The sequence below is a fragment of the Ammospiza caudacuta genome, chromosome 10, assembly GCF_027887145.1.
Source record: "Ammospiza caudacuta isolate bAmmCau1 chromosome 10, bAmmCau1.pri, whole genome shotgun sequence".
Classification (NCBI taxonomy): Eukaryota; Metazoa; Chordata; class Aves; order Passeriformes; family Passerellidae; genus Ammospiza; species Ammospiza caudacuta.
The window spans coordinates 19,848,025-19,864,153 of NC_080602.1; the positions used below are offsets into that span (position 1 = coordinate 19,848,025).

Here is a 16,129-nt window from a genome sequence, read left to right on the forward strand (position 1 = left end):
AACACATCCAACCTCCACAATGACAAATATGGCTATTGAATGAACACCCAGCCAATTTTCCCAGGGCCTTGTTAGCCTCTTCTGGAGGACTGCTTTTTGCAGGGACTGTAACAATTCAGGTGTGTGTTTAGCTAACTAGAGTCAGGTGTGCTGAGACTTAAATGCCTTTTCTAAATACTGCTGTTCAGGAAATGCCATTAAAAATTCAAAAGCATAGGCCATATCTTAATACAAATTAAATATTTTTTATCCACATCTCCTTAGGCAAAAAGAATGGATTTTGGTTTTGTGAAGCTCAACAAATTACAGGAGGGATCCTGCCCTGAGGTACAGATCTGCTGATCCTCATGAAACCAAGGTCTGACTCAGACAGCTTTTGGCTTGCAGACAAATGTATTCAAGCAAAAATAAGAACTTCCTGCATTTAAGCACAGTACATCATTCTATCATCTCTGTTCCCACCCTACATGTTTCATGGGAGGAATCCCATGCCAGTTCGTTTCCTATCTCTTTAAAGTCTTCCCAAGCTCTCTATCACAGGCTATTGTGTATTTTGCATTTTCCTGCTGCTGTGCCTTGGATGCACATCAGATGCTCCCTCAAGACCCCCAAGCCCCACTCCCTGGGCCAGGAGAAGGGTGAAAGCAGGGAAAACCCTCAGGTTTCATAAGCCAGGCTGCAAAGTGCCAAGCAGCCTGGTTTGCCACAGCACCTGGGGCTGTTTGATGCTCAGATTGCTCTAATTCCTGCTGTAATGTGATCATCTCGGGAAGGATGTGTCTCCTCAGAGTGTCCTTGGTAATTCAGAGGGCAGAGACCAGCAAGGGAGCAGGCAAGGAGGGAAAACCTCAGGGCTTTCGGATCACTTGGACATGGCAATGCCAGCACGGGCTTCACCCAGCTGCACTGAGTGCTGCAATCTGCAGCCTGGTGTTCTGGCATGTGCTCTAGCTTCTTTCCAATTATAAAAACAAATGTACATAAATCTTGTGGCTTTCATCCATGGGTTGATCTGTGGGTAGTTTAAGGGATTTAAATAGGCAGGAGGGAATTCAAATAGATCTGCTGACTTCTGTGTTGTGTGGATGATTAACTCTGAATCACAGATGTTATCAGGAGGGGCAGGTTATGAAACCCAAGTAGCACTTTACTATTATTATTGGAAGTAGTGGTGGTGTTCCTTGTATTGCATCCAGATCTAGGGGATGGAGGGGTCAGAACTCATGCATGTACAAGAACAAGAAAGCATTCACAGCTTTAAACTGTGAACTCTGCTTTGAAATACTAATTATTCCTGAGCATTTATCAATCTGGGAAGCAAGAGGAAAAGCTAATCTGAAAAAGAAACAATTTAGGAAATATCTCTAAACTGGGCAAGACTGCAACAAGCACATTCTAGCCTTGTCTTGTTATCTTTGTTTTTCTCCAGACCTTATCACCGCTAAGGAATTTAATCGCAAAAATGACAAGTAGCTGAAAGTATGAATCAGACTGGCACTGAATAATCAGCCATAGGAAAAGATCTACCTACACAGCAATACAAATATAATGAGTCCCCCAGAGCCTGAGTGCAGACTTGGGCTGTGGAAGTTTCCCTGCACTGAAATCTCCATCTCTGGATGGGTTGCAGCCTCCTGGAGGCTTTGTGTCACCCAAAGTCAAAAAGGTCCAGGATATTTAAAGAAAAGCTAAGACACAAGCTCATTCTGGGCTCTTGAATTTGCAGATAATTAAGATTGCTCACTGGTGAACTTGATAACAAGCCCCTGCACAGGTTTTTAGCCCATGAAATAGAGCTGAGCAGTGAACCTGTGCCCATCCCCGCACAAACAGCACAGCAGGAGGAAGGCTGAACACATGCCCGGGCACTCACATGGGCATCTGCCCTCTTGTTTGCTGTTGACACAAAATTTGGCTCTCCCCTCCCTGTTTTTTTTTTTTTTGGTTTTTTTTTTTTTTTTTTTATGAGTCTCTCATAAGGATCCAACTGCTTCATCAAGAGCACTGTGCACCTCACTGTACACCTCCAGGCACATTTCCCTGGATTCTCCCTGTCAAACCACGGCAGAGAGCCCCAACAAGGGAGAACCCTTCCCTCTGAGCCTCAGCAGAGCACGTGTGAAGGTATTTCCCTGTTCTCATTAAAAGCAAGGAATGCTTCATCTAACTGCCACTGCTTTCAGGCTGCCTCACCAACATGACTTATTACACTATACTTCAGATATGTGCTTTGAGGAGATATAATTCTTATCTTTAGATGTGCTGATAGCACAAAGAAGCCTGGCTGACTTACTGAACAGCCCTGTGCCTTTGATAATAGTATTTGCCTTTGCTTAGAAAATTTGCACAGGCACAATGCCTGGGTCATTAAATTGAAGGATTAAATTTCTGACTTTGATTACTGTATGAAATACCAACCTTTGCACTGCTCTCCAGCACCCAAAAGTAGGCACTTACAACCAATTAATGTTTTGCATCCTCTCCTCCAGGCTTACCAGCCTCTCCTCCATCTTGTAACAAGCCTGATGTTCTCTATGGACCTTTGTGCTTCAGGACAATAATTTTGAGGAAAGCCTTAATAAGTCTTACAGATAATTCTCAAACTTTTGTGAAGCAGAAAAAAATACCAACACCCCACTCCCACCAAAAAAAAAAACTACCTCACAGCCAACACTGCCCCCCAAAATTAAAAAAAAAAAAAAAAAAAAAAAAAAAGAAAGCAAACCAAATCAACCACCCAAGGAAAGGAAAAATACAAACAGCTTGGAGAGGGTGGAGTCATGGAAACCGCTCCAACAAAAAGACAAAACCCTTGGAGATCTGAAGCTGCATAAAGGTTTTGCAGACACTTTTTCTGCCCTGAAAGAAACCCCCAGCGGATCTGGACTGATTCTGGAGCACGCTTCATTGCTAGGCATTAGAATTCCAGCCTGTGCTCTCCTGTTCACTTGCCAAAACACTCAAGAGTTCCTTGCCCTGCACATCCCTTTGCAGAAGCACCAATACCCATCCTCCTCATCCTCACACAGAAGCTCCCAGGCATGAGACAGACAACTCTTATCTGCAGCTTCATCAGGCATTTCTGCTGAGCCTGCAATGTTCCCCAGTAGCCTGAAAACACAACCTGCAGGTCTCCACCAGGGCTTTGTGTTTGCCCATCAGTCAGTGAGAGACAGATTCCCCTGAGAGACACAAACCAGTCCCTCTCTCCCTGGGAACAAGGCTGGCAGCCATGGAGCAGCCACTCTGCAGCACCTGGAGACACTGGAATTCTAGTTTGATGGAGGCAAAGAAAGTGATGGATTACTCTAAAGTTGGTTTGAATCACTCTAAAGTTGGTTTGAATCAGTGGGAGGAAGGAGGGAAGGAATTTAGAAAGGAAGGAGTTTAGGATAGAATTTAGGAATGAAGGAATTTAGGGAGGAAGGAAAAGGAAGGAAAAGGAAGGAAGGAAGGAAGGAAGGAAGGAAGGAAGGAAGGAAGGAAGGAAGGAAGGAAGGAAGGAAGGAAGGAAGGAAGGAAGGAAGGAAGGAAGGAAGGAAGGAAGGAAGGAAGGAAGGAAGGAAGGAAGGAAGGAAGGAAGGAAGGAAGGAAGGAAGGAAGGAAGGAAGGAAGGAAGGAAGGAAGGAAGGAAGGAAGGAAGGAAGGAAGGAAGGAAGGAAGGAAGGAAGGAAGGAAGGAAGGAAGGAAGGAAGGAAGGAAGGAAGGAAGGAAGGAAGGAAGGAAGGAAGGAAGGAAGGAAGGAAGGAAGGAAGGAAGGAAGGAAGGAAGGAAGGAAGGAAGGAAGGAAGGAAGGAAGGAAGGAAGGAAGGAAGGAAGGAAGGAAGGAAGGAAGGAAGGAAGGAAGGAAGGGCACAACAGAAGGATTAGGATAAGGATCTGCTGGCTGTGCTGTAGCTGGTGTCCTCCTCCCTGAGCAAACCCACCCCAGCAGTGCCTCTGAGCTCACTGGACAAGATTCCCAGCTCTCAGTGCTGCCAATTTCAGCTGAGTCATGTGAATTCATCCCCAGCAGCTCCTGCCCACCCCAGGAATCTGGGTATTCCAGCCTTCTCACAGATGTCTGCACTGGCACAAGATCTGCTGGGTCTTTCTGCCATGCCTCAGATGCAGAGAAAGTGTTAATCATGCAAGCATCCAACATTGATGATACCCAAATCCTGGTACGTATCTTAAATAAATTAAATAAATAATGAATTAAATAAATTCCTTATTTCCCCTCTGGCCTTCCTTTAGCCAGCCCAGTGCAGATCACTCTGGAAGTGTGAGGGCAGCCTGCAAAGGCAGCATCCTGGACCCAGCCATCCATCAACTTACAGTGACAGGACTGAAAACACTTCAACTGTTCACTCAGGTTATTTCTGAAATTATTAACCCTAGAAGACTGCTGTTAAAGTTCATCCAAATGTGATTTCATTTGCATCTCATGTTTGGCACAGATGCTACTATTTTAAGAGAAGATTTTTTGGAGGTTATGCAGTATTTTGAATTTTAAAGGAACAGATAAAACATCAAGCCCCTTGAAACAGGTAAAAGTCTGGTTTTCTATCTCTGATTGCTCTGGGCTCCACAATCTGAGATTTCTTTCATTCCAGAAATCATTGGAATACAATTCTTAGTAGGGGTCATACATGAAATTGCTTAGGCAGGCACTTACTTTCCTTCAAACTCCAAAAACCACTTTTTCTCCTTAATTCCTTCACCCTTCCACAGAAATCTCATTTTTCCATATTTTTCCAGGCAGTCTGGAGATTTCACTGTTGCATCAGCCTTAAGTCTCACACCAGTGAGCATCCAGCATACTTGAGGTGTAGACAGAGCAGCCACTCAATTCATTCCCAATTACTTTTTAGCAAGATGCCCCAAATGAAATAAAGTCAAATTGTGGTTTTCCTTTGTTACAGTTTATTTCTTGCTTGTGATTCTTCAAAACAGCTACCTTGCCAGCAATTTCTGGATCAGAAAACTCTACAAACCTTTGCCCAGTTCAAATAACTGGTTTCGTACAAGACAAAAGGAACCACAACCACATTGTGGTTTCCAATAGTAAAATGCAGTTAAATGGATGCTTGAACAAGAGCTAAAGCTGAACTTTACCAAAGCCCTGGTACTGCCTTCAAATTTAAATTCATGCCTGAAGACTGTGGGCCAAAGCTTTGGCAAGTGTGAGCTGGCCATCAGTGACCTGGCAGAGGATTTAGCTCTGCAATAGAGCTCACCATTTAAGACAGATAATAATTGCAAAACTCAGGTTGTCCATGAGCTACTAGTGGCTTTTCCTCTTCCTTAAAGTGCACAAAGATGTAATAATACAGATAAAAGTGATTTAATTCTGATAATTCCCCTGTGACAGGAGTGTCCAGACACTGATCATGCAGGATCAGTCATGGCCCTACAGCTACAAGATGTTTAAATCAAGAGGCCCAGGTGTGTGTCACTCTGGAATGGGCATGGATAAAGAGGAAACACTGCCATTCTCAGGTGCATTCCCATGGGCATCAAAGGACAAGATCTTTAGATTTTTTTTCAGCTCCAAAAATCAGGGGAACTAAACAGAGCTCAAGCTTTGGCCAAAGCTCTCCTACCCCAAGCCCCAGCAGGGACACTCTGCCAGAGGAGCAGTGATGGGTGTGGGGTTTGGATCCTACTGGAGGGACCTGGGAGCCCTCCAGGGTTTCCAGCAGAACGTGCTGCTTCACGTCCCCAGTGCCTCTGCCTCCTTTCGTGCCAACTATCTCAAACCTGCTCTGGCAACCCGAGCCTCTGTTGTGTGTAATCGGGTCAGGTTTCACTTGCATACCTCTGGTTCTTTACCACAGTGTGTTTTGAACAATAACTGAGGGCTCAGACAAGCCTCAGAAGCCAAGGTTTTTTGTGGTGTTTTGTGGTGTGGCCAGGCTTTTTGTGGCGCTCATCCCTTGCAGCATCTCTGTGCTCCATGGCAATGCCCACCCCTGCTGATCTCTCTCCGAACTGGAACCAGTGCAGAGCACAAGTAATTTTGCTGAAGTAAGAACAGCACTAAAAACCATAAATGAAATCAAGCAAAATGAAGAAAATTACAAGGGAAAAAGCAGCATCTAAAATGGATATTCCTCATCTTTATACAATGCTAAGAAAAGAAAACATGGGAAATAAAATACAGCACAGCCTGCAATCTTGCTGTGCTCAGACCTAACATTTTAAACCTGTTTTTCTAACACAATAATTCCAGTGCTGTTTGAATTACAGAAGATGCAAAGTTTTGTGCACATTCTGATGCATTTCTGCACTTTATATATATGGGAGATAAATTATGTGAGCAGTGACTAGTACAAATAAATGAACCAGAGCCAGAGCTCTTCTGGAGGGATTTCAGGGACAGCAGGCCAGGACTTACTTGGATTCTATTTCAAAACTTTCTGGAAAGAGAAACCTCTCTGCACATCAGAAAAGCTGGACTAGAGTGAAAGCAGAAGCATCTCTGTGCATCAGTTAGTGTCAAAGTATAAAACCTTGCTTCCACACTCTCAGAAATTGCTGAGACCATCAAAAGGTCACTTATGAATATTTTGATAAAATTATAAAGCTTTGCAAAACAGAACATTTTCTATCAACATAGGGCCGTACCTGTTGAAGTTGCTAGGGTCCAGGATGACATTTTCTGCCATTCCAGTGGAGGATTTAATCATGCTGGAGCAGGACAACAGGCTGGCACTGCTGGCACTCCCTGCAGCCACACAGGATGGGAAGGGAATGCTGCTCTGGCAGAGGACAAGGTCAGGATCCTGGGGCATCTGGCCTGGATGTAAAGCTGAGAGTGAAAGGAAAATGACAAACACATCCAGTAAACCAGCCAGGCACAGCCTAACATGTGCATTTGATCATCGCTGCCTGTAAATGGTTTCTGCCAATGAGGAGTTCCGAACATTTGGAAAGTCACTGAAATGTTTCCAGTTCAAGTAAAAAGGTAAACCAGAAATAGCATCTGCAGCCATCCACAGGGACACCATGAAGTGAGATATGAGATGTACAATGCCGTAAAAATGCTCACTATTCAAAATCTTCAGGGAGAAGGGTAATCAAGGAAGCATCACAAAGGAACTCTTTTTTTATTAATTCAAATAACTGCACTTTACAACAGGCTTATTCCATTGAAAATAGAGAAAACTGAAGTTATTTCAATGGACTTTGGACTAGGCCCAGTTATCTAATAGAATCCACATCTTTGCTCTCAAGTAGCAGACTAGGCTGAAATTTTGGGGGCTAAAACTTGATGTCCTGACTGCATGACCTTATAGACTAAATACCGAAGTCCAAGGCTTCAGCAAAGCTCTTCTTGCAGGGACCAAGAGATGCCTCTGACCTGTAGCTCAACTCTACAGAAAAATTACAAATCCACATGCCAGCTGTGTGCTTTTTCTGCCCTGCCATCACTCAAAGGCAAATTCGTGTGGCAAACATGCTTTTTAAGGCTGAATGTTTGACAGTGCCCTGCTTTCCCCCATGTGAAATTCCAGTGCAGAAGGAGGATGCACAGCTAGTCATACAAATCTGTCTCTGCATGCAGGGCTGTTTCAGGCAGCTTGTCATCTTCCCTGAAGGGTTTCAGATGCACAAAGGACAGATGAGGACATCTATAATCCTGCTGCCTTCACTCTCCTACAGTGTGGAATAACACTCTTTGCATCAAGAACTTGAAACATCCAACATAGAAATCCATGGTAGCTCACAAATGTCTAAGCTTCCACATGAGCATCCATCCATCAAAATTATTTTTAAACTCAATTTGTGCCTTTGAGGTAGATCTAAATGGAATCAGTTTTTTTTTTTTTTATCAGATTTTGATTTCACAAGGATACAAGTGCAGCCAAGACTAGCAGAGAGGCTAAGACTCCATCTATCAGGACATCTGCCTGCTAATGCAGGGCACTCACATCTCCAGATCTACTTTTCCTTCTCTTGTCTGCAGAAACTGAAAGCTCTGCAAAACCAGACTATCCCTCATTGCTTTGTATGTGAGTTTATTTCAGTTATGGATTCAAGTGAGTTCAGCCCTAGTTCCAGAAGGATCTTGCAGTTGTTCCTGCTCCTGTGTTGATTTTGAGCTCCTAAGGATCTCCAATAGATGGACCACATTTGCCTACCCCTCCTCCCATCCCTGGATCCAGCAGCCTCGTGCTGAATGCTTAAATTAAACATTTGGGTCTCATGCCAAAGGAACAGTCCAAAAGTGGTTGTGAAAGTTTCTCAGATATTCAGTCCACTCCTCCTTTCACAACATTACACTTCAGTGATGAGAAGCTATTCTGAGTGGTGTCTGCAGATACTGGAAGATTAAAGTGGATCCCAGAATGACATTAACATAAATTTTTCCTGATGCCTGAAACCATTGATCAAATAATTCACCCCAAACAACGTCTCTGGGCAGTAATGCATTTGCTCATTCTTGATGGATCAAGAAAGAGTAAATTATTTTACAGTCTGATAAAAAAAGCCTTTTTGTCTATGAAACCAAGAAGAAAAACCTATTTTGCATTCACATTCAAACCATGGTTGGAACGCCAATAAAACACAACACAATAACTCTCATTTCAATCTCACTTGGCCCATCAGGATGGGATAGTGATGAGGTCGGAGCAGGGGATCCATCAGATACATTCAGACCTGAAATCCCATCAATATATTAATTGTTCTCACTCCAAACAGCATTTTCTAATGAAAACCAGTTGGAATGAACACTTATATTGCACTTACTACAAAATTAAATGCACCAATGAAAAGCCAAGAAAGGAAGGAGATTCACTCAATGAGTCCCAATGATTCCTAGATTACAGGCTACCAAGAAAAAAAGATTCCTATGTGCTTTAAGCTATTTGTGTAAAGATTAAAAAAAAAAATGGAGTGAGAGAGCTATGCATGGCTTAAGCAGCTTGCTGTTATGAATGAGTCCAAAGTGCTGGAATAGTTTACAGAATTCTTCAGTAAGGTGATGAGGAAAGGAGGTCAGAGATTTATTGGTAGCACTTTCCTCCAGTCACAGGACCAAGACACAAGTCTGACATTAAGGATAATGATCACAGATGTTTGGAGAATGAAATGGTCATAATTAGAACAAGGAAAATGCCACATATGCATTATACAAACATTGCAAATTTACTTGTAAATGACTTGTAGAGTGTCATTTAGTGTCCTGCAGTGACAGTGGCCACTGAGTGAATGCTCTCCAGAAGTACAAAACAGCAAGAGTGTGATTTTCAGTCCCATAGAAATACAACAGTACATCTGACAGATCTCTGAACGTGTTTCTTACTAAAGGAGGTTACAGCCCCAATCAAGAAATTCAGATCCTATGTGTAGAGACTGTTTTGCCCATGCGGAGCATCACTAAGTCAACAGGAATGAAAAATTCATCCACTTTCTAGAATGAAAAATCCACCTTCCTTAGAACCATCTCCATAATTTTTGGTTACTTCTATCAAATTTTTTAAAAGAAAATGGGTCACAAAGAGACTTTAAAATAAGAGAAATGATGACAGATTAATGTGGTAGGAGAAGAAGAGCTGGTTAAAACATTATAAAATGTGAGGCTTCTAATTGCTTGGGTGGTTTAATGGACATTGTTGTCATTTTAGCTGCTTGACACTTCATGCTGAAGAGATGTGTCAGAGTCCCCCATGCTGACATGGCAATTTTCCCAAGTAGATTGTGAAATTGAGAAGGTAAGTTCTTTACAATTCAGGGGGATCTGCTATTCAGCTGGAGAATGAGTATGAAGATAAGCAACATGCTAAGTATTGGAATGACAATCTTGATTTCTGAGAAAAGATTTCTTGCTTTCTTGTTTCATTACTCTTGCTTTTGTCCTGTCATGCTGTCAGCTGTCATGTTGGGGCAAAAAACCTTAAAAATGAGAAGATCAAAACATACCTTCTCCCTTTCTGGTTGACTGACTGCTCAAAAAATGTTAACATCTCAGGGAAAAACATTTTCTCGATGAAATTTCCAAGTGAAGGCTTTAAAATTCTTGCAGAAAGAAAAAAATGTGTCTCTCTTTCTCTAAGACATGCTGGGATGTCACTGGCATCAGGAAAACTACTTTGATTTTCAACTGATGTGCATCATTTGAACTAAATCTCTTTATCCAAATAGAGACATCATGAACTGAAACACATCTCACAGGCTTTTCCTTCTTCCCAGTGTGATAATCCTCAAGCACCACAGATATCCTGGTACAGATATCCTGCAGTTTCCTGTGGCTGGAAAGCCCCTGCTCACCTCACTACCTGCTGCATCTCTTGCTTGCTTTACATTTAAGAGCATCAGTGCCAAAGGCAGGCACAGAGGCACTGCCTGAGGCCACAGAACCAGCTGAAGATGTGAAACCCAGAGATGCAGGATCAGCACAAGTGCAAACATTCACTGCAAGAAGAGAGTTAACAAAAATGGAATCATTTCTACTTCAAGCCAAGGTGTAAAATCAACAGCATTTCCTACAGTATTTTAGAATTGCAAGGCATCAATTTTTTTTTTTTTTAATTCAGAACTGGCACTAATTTGGCTGTGCGGCAGTCTCTTATGACTGTCTAACACCTTTTTAAGCTTCTTAAAGAAAACAGCACCTACTGCCAAAAACTCTACTTATTTTAATAAAGACTAATACCAAAAAAGAGAAGTTTCGGTCTCCCCTGATGTGCTGCTGTGAAATCTGCAGGCAAACAGTAAATGCACAGCTTCAACTGCCTGGGGGTAACCAAGGTGCCTGTCTTACAATTTATATATAAATCAGAAAAGGTTTAGGAGTCTCATTTGCATTGTAACAAGTATTGCAAGTGTCAAGGAGTCTCCAGTTGTGTGCCACTGAAATCTCACACACCTGCATGGGGAGAACTGTGGAGCCTCTCTCTACATTTTTCTTTCTTTATTGGCCTTTACAACAGCTGGGAATCAGGTTAATGGGATGAAGTCTGAGTGACTCAGAGACTGCCAGAAGATGTGGTGCTGACAGCTCTTGTGATTTCCCTGTGACTTTCCCTCTATTTAGTGTTCCTCCTTTAAATAAGCCTTGCTTTATTTACATTACAACATGAGAGTTTCAGCTGTCATTAAAGCGCAAAAGGGTTGGTCTTATTTGGACAACAACAACCCCACAGACTGCAGAACCAAACAGGGAGGACTAGAAGACCTGGTAATTCTTGCTTAGTGAATTTCATGAGGTTAAGGTGGCCCCCAAACCAAACTAAGGCATTTCTGAGTGCTCCCTGCTGAAGGAAGCCCTTGGCCACCACAGGGAAAATGAGATTTGATGCTCCTTGGAGATACTGAGGAGGCAGCACCACGAACCCACCACAGAGGGTGGGAATGTCAGCCTGAGCAGCCAGATTAGAACGCCCCAGGAAAGCCCATCCCCAGGATTTTTGGATCCAGAAACACTGCCAGAGGAATTGTTTTTCCCCAGGCGTTCCCTTCCTTGGGCGAATTACATCCAGGAGAAGAGGAGCATGAAATGGGACTGAAAGAAACCAAGCAGAAAGGAATTAACTGTACTCCAGGCACTTAGCTCAGAAAGGATTTGCCTGCAATGTTAGCTGAAGGACTTGGATCTGAGTTTTCCATGCCAAGTAGCCCATCCCTGGAGTGACTGTCTTGGGCTGCATTCAGCAGGAACACAGGAGTCACTATTTCCTTCAGCTGAAAGGATATTTTCACCTGCTTGCACTAGGGGAGAATACAAGTTCTTGTCTGCCAGAGCTACTTGAAAAAGAACAGAAAAACAGATTTTGTAATAAAGTTGTTAAGATCAAAGCAAACCATCTTTCTCCATAATTGGATTCACTCTTTTGGGCTTTTGCTCTGAAGTATGACACTCAGAATTTAGCAGACAAACAAGCCACCAGTCAGAAAGGGTGCTGAGAATCAGAGTGAGGTTGAAATATTCTAAGAGTTATCCTCTTCAAATTAATCAAACCCTGCAGCACAAGACCAATTTCTTCTACCCTGCACATACATATATTTCCCTCCCCAAAAGCCATAAAGTGAAGCATTTAATATGACCTTTACTCATCCTGCTGGATGCTTTTTAGTTGAAAAATGCTGGTAAGTAATGGATCCCAGAGAAGTAAATGTTTATGCTTGCCTAAACCTAGCCAAGGAAATTTTCTATGGTGGAAAAACTGTCTCACCATGGAGAGTGCCATAACCAGGAGGATATTAATAGAAATAAAAATATAAATGCCTACTTGTTTGCAACTCTGAATTTAACTGTTAGGTTGCCAGAGCAAGGACAATTATTTCTCCAGAGACACAGAGCCAAATAAAGTGCCAAGGATAAAATCCTATTTCAAAGGGACTGTTTCATAGGAGCCCAATCCTGTTTCTGCCCAGCCAAAACACACCAGGGTTTTTAATTCCAGTGTTTAGATACTTAAATAGCAGCTCCTGCTCTCTGCTGTGCAGCTAAAGCAAATGCATCCAGCTCTTTTAGCTTAAGAAGACATGAATACTCTGTGTTTGACTGTGACATTCACTGCTGGCAAGGGAATGTCAAGGATGGCAAGGCCATCTCTGAGCCTGTGATTTCTGCATGGGAAATGAGAAATTGGTGTGAGTCTGCATCTCAACCACCCTGAACACAAGTAGGATGTAGCAGAGAAGAAACATCTTCCATGACTGAAACCTGGTTCACCAGCACAATCCACTAGATCCCCAATGATAGAGTGAACAAATGCCCAGAACGAGAAAACACCAAACTTCCCCTCAACTGGATTTCAACTTGCAGCAGAATTGTCGCACACATCTTTTCATTAAAAATCTTTCCTTGAGATTTTTTCTTCCTGAGAAGCTGAGAGGCTTCAGGAACAAAATGTAAACATTGATTATCTGCTGCTGTGGAATGCAACAGGTGGATCTGTGATTGGTCTCATTTGGTTGTTTGTAATTAATGGGCAGACACAGCAGAGCTGACTCAGACAGAGAGTCTGAGGCAGCTGCCTTTGTTATCATTCCTGTCTTTTCTATTCTTAGCTTAGCTAGCCTTCTGAGATGAAACCTTTCCTTCTATTCTTTTTAGTATTTTTTTAATGTAATGTATATCATAAAATAATAAATCAAGCCTTCTGAACATGGAGTCAACATTCTCATCTCTTCCCTCACCTGAAAACGCCTGTGAACACGGTCACACAAAATTGTACCAAATTTATTGTTCACCCTTGGTGTGAGAGGTGCTGAGTCTCCCCCCTGAGCAGAATGCCTCGTGCGGGCTGGGCTGCCCCATTACCTGTGAGATTCCCAGGAGAGATCACCCCGTTCCAGCAGGGTCTGCTGCGCCTCTGAGGTGTCTGGATGCCCTCACCCAGCTACCCACACCATGGAAGATGCACATTTCCATCGCCATTGTTTCCCAACCACTGGCCTGGTCTGCCAAAAAACACTTCCAGTCCAACCTAGAGAAGAAAATAAGGTGAAAAATCACTGCTTGGCTCAAAATAAGGATTCAACTTTGCAAAACTCTGTTTTGACGGTGATAGGGTTGGAACTAGGAAGCTCCATTGTCTGAGCAGGGTTTTGGTTTGCCTCTTCTGTTTAGAAAATATGCCAGCCATGTTGGTTCTCCCTCTAATTTCTTAATCCCAGGAGATATTTCCACAAAAATTAGATTTTGGTTCTTTGAAGTGCACCCACACCATCATGTGTTGTTTGAAATCACACAGCAATAAACTAAACAGTGGTAAAAGAAGAGGATGACTGAGAGTGTAGGAAAATACTGAATGATTATGAAATTTACTGAGGAATATCACAGCTGTTAATAAAGAAAGAAAAACCTAGCTATGTGGGGAATTTTCTCATATCTTTTCAATGTCCCTTTTAAGTGGTTCTGTCAGTGCCATTATTTTTCTAATTGTTCTTCCTAAACCCCCATAAAACTTATAAAAGTTTTGAATTCTCAGAATTGACTCTCATGCAAATTCTAATATATCCCATGATTTTTAAAATATTTTTAGGAAAGAGAAATAACAGGAAGAAGCTTTATCCTCATTGTGCATAGCTCTGCTCTCAAGATTCTTCAGCAGCTAAGTAAAAATATCTGTCCTGATATGAAAATACATCAAAACAAGGAAACTGCAGATGTTCAGCAAAAAAAGTGTGGAATATTTTAATGTCTGCAGATGAAATTATTACAGGGTGTGAAGATTAAGTTCCGAAGTAATCAAGAAAGTAATTACTCCAGGTCAAGCACTCTGAATGAATCTGCTGGCAATGAATATCAAAGCAGACAGCATAAATAACCACAGGAAAGTGCCAACCCAAAGGAGTGTCATTTGTTCCATTTACCCCAACTCATTTTAATTGGACTGTGCACATGAATAAGAATCAGGGTCAGCAGGATTAGGCTGAAAGTTTATTAAGGGCTTTAAAGGCTTTATTTTAACAATAATAAACAGAAGGGCTTAGGAGAATAGGAGGGTTATTGTGACTCTGAGTTGGTTGGGAAGTCCATTGCCTTAAAAAAAAACCAAACCCTGCAGCAAGAACTACTTGCAGAATAAAAGTCTTTATGCCTTTAAAATGAAATTAAAGCCCAGAACCATTTTCTGCCACCTTCTTGTCTAAGTATGAATCTCATAAACAAATACCTGAGGCAGTCTCCTTTAAAGGAGGCTCAAACACTTGGAAGTTTAAGGTGCATTTATGAGGTTTTTAAAATCTTTTCTCGCTGCACCAGAGGAAGTTTTCCCCCAAAAGGCTGCCTAGCCTTGGCCTAGGAGGATCCCAAAACTTATTGTGGGGTTATTTTTCCTTCATTTTAATTTATGAAAGATGAGATATTAAAAAATATAAACACCTTGCAGCAGCCCAAAACTCCTTTACAAATGCTCAATGATGGCACTTCTGGAGTTGCACATGAGAACAGGCCCTGCACTGGGGAGGAGAACAAAGCCAGCTGCACTTCAAACCAAAGCAAGGCACAGCCAGTACATCCTACACTTGATCAGCACTCTCGGTGTTTCCATCCAGCACCAGACACTTTGGGTGCTAATTTTATTCTTATCTCTAACATTCTCCTCTAAAAAGTCTGAAAGTCAGAATTAAAGTGGGAATTTTAATGAGCAGTGTCACTTGTTGTGCAAGCCTCAAGGTTACCTTACTTTGGTACACTGTGGGCAGGAGTGCTACTGAGTTTGCAATTACAGCTGTGACAGTGGTTTTTTACAATTTTTCCTAAGTGAGCACACAGAAACAGAGACTCTGCTCCTAGGTTTGTTCACATGGAGCTAGGAATGATTGAGAAGAAGGTGCAGAGACAGGTCATGTCTGGATACCACACTGCTATTCAGACACCTAATTTTCACTAGGTGTGGCCACCTCTGAGAGACACATATAAAGGATACTTGAGTTACCTGTCTGAAGGCTGACAGAGTTTGTAATCTCTTAAGAATGTGCTAACTCAACCTGTCCAAAGGCAGCACACCTAGCACAGCTGCAGGGAACCCTGATGGCTGCACTTTCTATGTTAAAAAACAATAAGGGGCTGGAAATCATTGCAATAATTAGTGACTTGTAACACTCAAGTGTTTGCACATGCTGCCAACAAAAGACATCTCACTATAATTTTAATAAAACCATTTTCATCCAGCAGCAATCTTCCTCTCATTTTCCCCCCAAGGTCTCTGTCCCCATGGCTTTTCCTCTGCTGGAATGATGCAAACCCTCTCCCTGCCAAGTCCCTTTGGTCAGGAGTCTCTTTAGGGCTGGGACTGTTTTTTTTCTCCTCTCTATTTCAGGAAATAACAGACTTCAGCTAACTGTCTGCTTTTCTTTTTCCCATCATGAGCTGTTTGCAAATGTGACACAGGAACCCAGCACTGAAACAACACAGGCTAAACACAGCAAAGTCAACAAGAGGAGGTGCCCATCTCCCAGCTAGGCTGGCCTGCAGTCCCATGGGAGCTGCCAGTCCATAGCCAGGGGTCAGAGCAGCCCCTGTGAGCTCTCCTGGGCACCACAAACCCACCCTACACAGCCCACTGGGGTTTCTTTGGCAGCAATAACTCCTGAGATGAGGTAGGGTTGGCACAGGTATGGGATAGGATGGAATCCACCCTGAACTCCTGGCTGCAGGGACAAAGTGACCAGAGGGACGTTCAGCAGT

The 16,129-nt window shown here is 42.6% G+C and overlaps 1 protein-coding gene across 1 annotated transcript in view; it reads right to left on the minus strand.

Annotated features, from left to right (window-relative positions):
* The window catches only part of CEMIP (cell migration inducing hyaluronidase 1), a 76,912-nt gene extending 70,149 nt beyond the window's left edge, over positions 1-6,763 (minus strand). Inside the window, exon 1 of the mRNA XM_058811175.1 lies at positions 6,610-6,763. The gene's annotated coding sequence lies outside the window, so the exon portion shown is untranslated. The remainder of the gene's footprint in view (positions 1-6,609) is intronic.
* Between the last annotated feature and the right edge of the window lie 9,366 nt (positions 6,764-16,129).